This window comes from Canis aureus, chromosome X (assembly GCF_053574225.1).
Source record: "Canis aureus isolate CA01 chromosome X, VMU_Caureus_v.1.0, whole genome shotgun sequence".
Lineage (NCBI taxonomy): Eukaryota > Metazoa > Chordata > Mammalia > Carnivora > Canidae > Canis > Canis aureus.
Genome location: NC_135649.1, coordinates 16,817,614 through 16,827,207, shown reverse-complemented (window position 1 = coordinate 16,827,207; position 9,594 = coordinate 16,817,614).

Genomic DNA, 9,594 nt, shown 5'->3' with positions numbered 1-9,594 from the left:
AAGATGCCTTCAAATGGTATGAGTGCCAGCTCTCTTGAGTCTACAGGTGCCCTGGAGGAGTAAACTTGAAACTCCATGTTACAAAAGAAAGATGTTACTGGCCTTGCAATATTCACGAGACATTTGAAGTTACTACTGCTTTCTACAAAAGTAACCTGACAGAGTAAAATTGGGGCAATTTGGTTCAAAAGTCTGTTTTCCTTCTCCATTTGTGGTAACTCTGGGCTCTTTCTGAAGCCCAAAGTGACCATATCTGGTCCATTTGAAAGCCGCTGCCTCTTCCTTTTAAGAATGGAATCCGTTCTGGTATAAGTTGTTTGTGTATTCTGAGGCTTGGAGAAAAGGTAGGAGGCAGCTGATTTTCTGAATATGCCTTTCTCAAATAATGTGAATCTTAAAGTGAACCAATCATTTCAATATAATGCCAAGAAGTGCTCTTAATTCATTTTAACAGAGCCATGGCTTGGAGAATAGGAAGAGGCTTATAAATGCGGCCCTTGTGAGTATTTGTCAGTATTCTTAAAGATTATTTTTTCCTTATGGAGTCACATATAAACTGCATGCTGGGTCTTTTTTTTTTTTTTTTTTTTTTTGCTTTTGTTTTGTTTTAGATAGTCACTTCATTTAAGATCAGAACACTCAGATGATTTTTGCCTCTTACCACACCTCATTTACTTGACTGGCTTGTTCACATCTAAGTGAAATACTGGTCTGATATAAGAAAACAAAAGTTAGGGGATCCCTGGGTGGCTCAGCCGTTTAGCGCCTGCCTTTGGCCCAGGATGAGATCCTGGAGACTTGGGATCGAGTCCCACATTGGGATCCCTGCATGGAGCCTGCTTCTCCCTCTGCCTATGTCTCTGCCTCTCTCTCTCTCTCTCTCTCTCTTTCTCATGAATAAATAAATTTTTTTAAAAAGTTAAAATTACCCCTAAGTTCACAAATAGGTAACTGCAGATAGCCTAAAATCCTGGACACCAGTTATCACAGAGATCAATTGCTTGAGAAAAATACAGGGTTTTTTTTAAAGATTTTTTTTATTATTTATTAGAGCCAGCGTGAAAGAGCACGAGCAGTGGGGGAGAGGTAGAGAGAGAGGGAGAAGCAGACTCCCCACTGAGCAGGGAGCCATGTCGGACTTGATCCCAGGATCCTGAAATCATGACCTGAGCTGAAGGCAGATACTTAACCGACTGAACCACCCAGGTGCCCTACTTTATGGTTTAAAGTTTACTTTTAGGTATTTCGAGTCCCACAGATTTGTCTTACTTTTCATTTGTTTTTTTTTTAAGATTTTATTTATTTATTCATGAGAGACACACAGAGAGAGAGGCAGAGACACAGGCAGAGGGAGAAGCAGGCTCCATGCAGGGAGCCCGATGTGGGAGTCGATCCCGGGTCCGCAGGATCACACCCTGGACTGAAGGCGGCGCTTAAACTGCTGAGCCACCAGGGCTGCCCCTGTCTTACTTTTCATTTGGAACTGAGAGGATTCTGATGTGAGATGACAGATGCATTACATGCACATAGAAAGCAAAAACAGAGCAGCTTGTGTTTAAAGTTGGGTTATCTGTAGAACTTCCAGACTATGACACTAAGATGCACTGCTAGTCCTGGGCTTGGTAAGGAAAGCTAGACCAGCAGCAGCATGAAGGTGGCTTTGCTGCTGCCAGCATTTGCACTATTTCTAAATGCTTCTGCTGAAATAGCAATGGTGATGTGAGAAGAGTAAAGCTCTAAGCAGAAAGCATTTCTTCACACCTGTCAGAAAGGCTAAAAACAACACAAGAAACAACAGGTGCTGGCAAGGACATGGAGAAAAGGACCCCTCCTACACTTTGATGGGAATGCAAACTGGTGTGGCCATTGTGGAAAACAGTATGGAGGTTCCCCCAAAAGTTAAAAATATAGACACCTTATGACCCAACAATCACACTACTGGATATTTATTTATTTATTTATTTTTAAAGATTTTACTTATTTATTCATGAGAGACACACACACAGAGAGAGAGGGAGAGGCAGAGACACAGACAGAGGGAGAAGCTGGCTCCATGCAGGGAGCCCGACGTGGGACTCGATCCCAGGTCTCCAGGATCAGGCTTGGGCCGAAGGCAGTGCTAACCCGCTGAGCCACCCGGGCTGCCCCATACTACTAGATATTTACCCAAAGAATACAAATATACTAATTCAAAATACTAATTCAAAGGGATACATACACCCCCATGCTTATAGCAGCTTTACAATAGCCAAGTATGGAAGTAGCCTAAGTGTCGATTGACGAATGGATAAAGAAGAGGTAGTATATATATTCTTCAGCCATAAAAAAGAATGAAGTCTTGCCATTTGTAATGACATGGATGGAGCGAGAGGGCAAAATTAGAGAAAGACAAATACCATGTGATAAAGCAAAAAAGACTCTTAACTATGGAGAACTTACAGTTACCAGAGGGGAGGTGGGTGTGTTGGGGGAGGATGAAGGAGTTTACTTGTAATGAGCACCAGCTGATGTATGGAAGTGCTGGGTCACTCTATTGTACACCTGAAACTAATATCACACTGTATGCTAACTATACTGAAATGAAGAACTTAAAAAAATAAAACCTGGGGATGCCTGGCTGGCTCAGCTGGGGGTGGAGCATGTGACTCTGATCTAGGGAGTCGTGAGTTTGAGCCCTACAGTGGGTGTAGAGATTACTAAAAAATTTATTTTTAATCTGTTAATAAATAAATTTTTTGATCGGCCATTTCCAACTTTTTTCATAGAAATTAGATTAAAATAATAGTGATGATAAAACTGCAGCATCAACATCAAATTTCTAGACTCAACTATATGTCTAAAGTTGAAAATGTGATAACTTGACCTCTCTTAAAGTATTTTATACTGCTTTTTAAAAGATTTTATTTATTTATTTATTCATGAGAGACACAGAGAAAGAGAGAGAGGCAGAGGGAGAAACAGACTCCATGCAGGGAGCCTGATGTGGGACTCGATCCCAGGTCTCCGGGATCACACCCTGGGCTGAAGGCAGTGCTAAACCACTGGGCCACCAGGGCTGCCCTTATAATGCTTTTAAACAATGTAAGCTTTTGGGAGTTTTTTTGTTTTTGTTTTTTTTTAAGTAATCTACGCCCCACATGGGGCTCAAACTCAGAACCCTGAGGTCAAGAGTTGAATGCTCTATCAGCTAAGCCAGCCAGGTGCCCCATAAACTTTGGGTTTTTTTGGTGATACTTAAGAAATTATAGATTAGGGTCTCAAAAATTTATACATTACTTCAATGCTTTTGATAGCACTGTTTACTGGAAATATGTTTATTACCATACTGAGATATTAGTAGTGTTAGACTATTGATTTAGTCTTATTGATTTAGTCTTACTGATTTAGATTTAATACAGCATCTGTTTAATATAATTTGGTTCAATTAGCAAGTAGAGATTAGACTACTGCATGTTCATTAATATGCTAGAAGAGGTAGGGCAGTGGGCATAAAGGCAGCATTAGGTATAGACTCTCCTCAAATGGCAGTTGTAATCTATGTCAAGATAAGGCAGCCCCCCAAAAATGTGGCATTGATCCAGCAATATGATTTCCAGAGTCTAGAACAGTGCCTGCCGCATAATAGAGGCTCAATAAATAGTTGCTGGATGGATTCATTTATGCTATGGATATACTTGCATATCCCCATTCATCATCAATGAAGTTCATTGCCTTCACCATTACCTTAACATTCTTAATGGTTTCAGTGTTGAAGTAAACAATGCTGTTCTAACCCCCCCACCCCCACCCTAGTCTTCCCATCTCAACAGCCCAGCTGTGAAAACCAAAAATCTAGGAATCATCTTCGATTTCTCGGTCTCCTTCACCCTCTACATCCAAGCCCTGACAGAGCCTCGAAGTCCAAATATACCCAGAATCTAAATACTTCTCCCCATGCCCCCATCCTACCACAGTAGTACAAAGCACCATCACCCCATCAGAGAACTTCCAAGTTGGACTCCCCATTTGTACTTTTGTCCCCCTCTAAGGATTTTCTTACATGACAACCAGGGCAATTAAAACTTCACTGCCTAAAATATGCTCTGAGTAGCATTCTATTACCATGCTCCAATAGCTCTTAGAATAGAATCCAAACTCCTCACTGTGGCCTGCCCCTCCAGATTCATTGCAGAGTGCCTCTCTCTAGTGTACTGTACCACTCTTCAGTCATGTGGGCATTAGCTGTTTCTCACCCAATCTCAGGACCTTTGCATGTATCTTGGCCTGGAATGCCCTTTCCCCAGCCAAGCTACATCTTTGTCATCCTTCAGGTTACTTAAGTATCACCTACTTAGAAATCCTGACCATCCTGTGGTCCCCTGCCCCTCCTCTCCACCCAGCTCCCCCTCCAAGCCTCCACTGTGGAATCTTCTCCAGAGCAATTATACACTCTAATACTATTTGGTTTATGTGTTTACTTGTCTCGTCCCCTCCTCCCCTCACCGTAGCAGTATGTGAGCTCCACAATAGCCAGGCTTTCTCCTGATCTCTTCTGTCTCTCCAGGGCCTAGAGCAGTAACTGGAATATAATAGACAATCAAATACTTTTTCAGGGTTGGGAATAATTCATCCTGAATGTGTTGTATTCTGTGAGGAGCTCCACGTTTTTAGAGAAATGTGAAGAACTTTAAGTGGGGCAAAAGAAGTGGAGTAGGAACAATTATCTATAATACTAAACCAATGAGATAAGATTTTGAAAATACAAGGCTCACTGGTAGAGTTAATCACCATTTGGGGACATAAAGATTATATTATTACAGTTTCATTATATTCTTGTTCATTATCTTCATGGAGAACTGGATTTGAATTATAGTAAAAGGCCTTGGTAAGACATGTTAAGCTTTCTAACAATCACTTGGGCCTCTCAGAGGGGAGCTTATGGAATCCACATTTCTGGAAATCTTCCTGGATATAAAATGTCTTTCTTAAATGAATCATACAAAATTTCCTTTGGAAAATACCTTGACTTGATGTCTAAAATGACTTGATTCTCTAACTTCCCTACACTCTTCCTCTCTGTTATTTATTCTCTCCACCTGCTCCACAAACTGGAAAATTTTACCAAAATTCTGTGACTTTACAAACGTGTTTGGGTCCCTTCCAGTTTGACTAGACACATTATCATTAACCATTAGAACTATCTTCATCTTTGATGACAATGAAGAAATGAGAGCCAGATTCAAATGCAGATGCCAGCACTACTATAGGGATTTGGACAAGTTGGCAAGAAGACTATATTTTATTCATACATTTACTTATATTTCTGTTAGAAATTCACTATCTCAATACCAAGGCAGTGAAATTCATCAACCACTTTGATGTTGAAATCACGCAGAATGATGATAGGGATAATGATGAAGGCAATGAACCTCTTCAAATGAATGAGTGGAAGTGTTCAAGTATATATGCATGGAATACTAGAGCAGGTTTACAAATCTTAGGCTTTTTATATCTGAGTCCCATGCAATTGGGAGTTTGTTTATAAAACTTTCTGAAATGGGGCACCTGGATGGCTCAGTTGGTGGAGCATGCAACTCTGGAACTCTGGTCGAGTTCGAGCTCCACATTAGGTATAGAGATTACTTGAAAATAAAGTCTTAAAAAAACTTTCTAGACTATTCGTTCATCTGCTCATTCATTCAATGAACCCAAACTATGGGCCAGACATTGTTTTAGGTCTGAGATTACAGAGATTAACAAGAGGAAATTAGGGGAGAAATAGACAATACTCATATATTTTTAAAAGATAAATTCAGATAGCACAGAAACAAATCAGGATGATTTGCTACACACAATTTGGTAACAGGAGAGCATTCTTTAGGGTGGTAAGAAGAGAAGGTTGCTGAGGAGGTGACATTTAAGACAGCCCCCACATGATGAGAAAGAACCTGCTAGGTGAAGAGCTGAAAAAGATGATTCCAGACAGAGGGAATAATGACCAAAAAGATTCTGAGGCATGGCTTGAGAGTCATGGGAAGGGCATGGGTTTATTTGGAATAACATGGGACTCCATTAGAGTTTATTTGTTTGTTTGAGGGGAAAGGGGAAAGGAAGAGAGAGAATCCCAAACAGACTCCCTGCTGAGCATGGAGCTCAGTATCACAACCCTGAGATTATGACCTAAGCAGAAATCAAGAGCTGGATGCTTAACCCACTGAGCCACTCAGGTGCCCTGAGAATTGATTTTCTTTTAAGATTTTATTTATTTGTTTATTTATTAAAGAGAGAGAGAGAGAGAGAGAGAGAAGCAGGCTCTATGCAGGGCCCCTGACTCGGGACTCGATCCCGGGACTCCAGGATCACGCCCTGGACCAAAGGCAGACACTAAACCACTGACCCACCCAGGGATCCCTGAGAGTTGATTTTTAAAGAGTGGTAATGCAACCTGACTTCTGTTTCAAAGAGATTTTTTTAACTGCTGTGTAGAGAACGAACTAGAAGAAAGAGTAGAAAGGAGACTATTTTGGTAGTCCAAGCAAGTAAAGATGGTAGTATAGGTCATAGCTGTGGAAGTGGTGAGAAATGATTGGGTTCAGAACATATTTTGGAGATAGGTATAATGTGGGGGATGAGGATGTTAAGAAATTTGGGGGGCAGCCCAGGTGGCTCAGCAGTTTAGCGCCACCTTCAGCCCAGGGTGTGATCCTGGAGACCCGGAATCGAGTCCCATGTCAGGCTTCCTGAAAGGAGCCTGCTTCTCCCTCTGCCTCTCTCTCTCTCTGTGTGTGTGTCTCTCATTAATAAGTAAATAAAATCTTTAAAAAAGAAATTTTGGCTCAGCAGTTGAGCATCTGCCTTCAGCTCAGGGCGTGATCCCGGGTCCAGGGACTGAGTCCCACATCGGGCTCCCTGCAAGGAGCTGCTTCTCCCTCTGCCTATGTCTCTGGCTCTCTCTGTGTGTGTCTCTCATGAATAAATAAATAAAATATATTTTAAAAAAGAAATTTTGGTGTTGTTAATACAGGTATTTATATTATCGTGATGATCCTGAAAAACTGCATTCTGCTAAAGTGTTTGCTAAAAATAATAGAGTTTAGGAAAAATGTAGGGTCAAGGTAAATCACTTCTAAACCATAGAACATTATAACCAAAGCATTAAGAAGAGCAACACCAATTCCAATAATAGCAATATATCTGATAGAGTTATATCTCTGATGGCATTTGTGCCCTGTATCCCAGCCGGTTGATCTTTTGCAGCCTTCAACCCTGGGCCAGCTTCCTTTTCCTGACCCAACCCTGGGTCAGGATGGGAGTCCTGGAGGGTATTCCCTTCTAATAGAGACTGTTTTCAATGAAAGTAAATAATCCAGGACATGGGCTTTGTTATTTTTCATCATTTTAACATAGGGGAAATGCCTTTATAGCATCTTCATCTGTAATCACAGCTTTGAGATATAGCTTACCATAGAAAAGATCATACCCATTATTGAAACCACTAAGCTAGCCACACTAGTACTAAAGGAAGGTCTCTCTGTAGATTTCCTGATTTTTGCTTGGAGTCTTCTTACGTTTCTAAGACCTTCTTTTTAAAGGTGAGGAAATTTGCTGCAGATTGCTTCAAAATGTTGCCATGCTAGAAAAACAGCATGTGAACCAACACAATTTCTGTGTTATATCAATGTCAGTCCCCTATTGCTTATTCATTAATTCCCACCAAAGAAACACACACTGTAGCAAACAGAGTGTACAAAAAAAATTCTTTTTTTTTTAAGATTTTATTTATTTATTCATGAGAGATACAGAGAGAGAGGGGCAGAGACACAGGCAGAGGGAGAAGCAGGCTCCATGCAGGGAGCCCGATGTGGGACTCAATCCTGGGACTCTGGGATCATGTCCTGAGCCAAAGGCAGACAGACACTCAACCGCTGAGCCACTCAGGCGTTCCTACAAAAGAAATTCTTTTGAGCTTTTTTTTAAAATTTTTTATTTATTTATGATAGTCACAGAGAGAGAGAGAAAGAGAGAGAGAGAGAGAGAGAGAGGCAGAGACACAGGCAGAGGGAGAAGCAGGCTCCATGCACCGGGAGCCCGACGTGGGATTCGATCCCGGATCTCCAGGATCACGCCCTGGGCCAAAGGCAGGCGCCAAACCGCTGCGCCACCCAGGGATCCCTCTTTTGAGCTTTTAAGCAGAAGGGTGATGTGGTCTGGTTTATGCTTCAAGAAAGATCATTGTGGGGCACCTGGCTGGCTCAGTTGGTAAAGCATGCATCTCTGGATCTTGAGGTCATGAGTTCAAAACCCACATTGGGTGTAGAGATTACTTTTAAAAAATAAAATAAATTTAATTTAATTTAGAAAAGAAAGATCACTGCGACTGGAGAGAAGGAAAACAATGAAGGCGAGAGCAGGAGTCTAGCTGACAAGTGATAGTTCAGACTAAACAAATAGCAGTAGAGATGGTGAGAAACTACTGCATTCATTCTGCATATAGTTTGGAGGTAGAGGTAATAGCATTTGCTAATGGAGTGGATGTGGGCTTGAGAGAAAGAGAAGAATCAGGAATGACTTTATACAATTTTGTCCTGGCCAAGCAAGCAACTGCTGGTGCTCCTAGCTGTAGCAGGGAAGAGTAGGGAAGGGAAGGGTTCTAGGAGGGGAGCAAGCGATGGCTTCTGTCCCAACCACATGGCCTGAATTGTCTATATGACATCTGCATGAGATGTCAAACAGGCAATTTGATATGTCTATAAAGCTTAGGGTTGAAGTCAGAGCTGGAGATTTAAATTTGGTGACATTGGCTTTGAGATGATATTTAAAGCCAGGGGCCTGGATGAGGAGTCTTCAGCCTTCCAACATTCCTGACATATTTGACTCTGGTTCTCTTTGCTCTGTCTCTTCAAACTGCTTTTTGCCTTTTAATATGTCTTGTAATTTCTTCTTGTCTTTTCTTTCTTAAAAGATTTCATTTTTTAAAGTAATCTCCACACCCATTGTGGGGTTCAAACTCAAATCCCTGAGATTAAGAGTTGCATGCCCCACTGACTAAGCCAGCCAGGGACCCCTCATTCCCTCAAAACTTGACTACTAATAGGCTACTGTTGACTGAAAACCTTACCAATAAAATAGTCAATTAACACACATGTTGTATGGTCTATGTATTATAAACTGTATTCTTGCAATAAAGTAAAACCAGAGAGAAGAAAATGTTAAGAAAATCATAAGAAAAAAAGAAAATCATAAGGAAGAGAAAATACATTTCCAATACTATATTTATTGAAAAAAATCCATGTATAAGTGGGCCTGTGCAGTTCAAACCCATGTTGTTCAAGAATCAACTTTCCATTCCCCAAGGGCAGTTAGGCTCTGATAAAAATCCTAGTAACTTGCTTCTCTTGAGGGCAGACCTTGTTAAGAAAAACAATGCCAACAAACAAACAAAAATTCCAGAATGCTCTGATGTGTTCAAAGTGGTTCGTTTTCCCCTCCCACTGCCAGAAGCAGGAGGTGGGATTTTTCTTGGATATTCAATGTGAGAACCTGATCAAGCTCCTAGAGCTAAAACTCACAAGACTGTGGGGACCCAGTGATGACTGGGTTCCCCTGGAGTCTTTG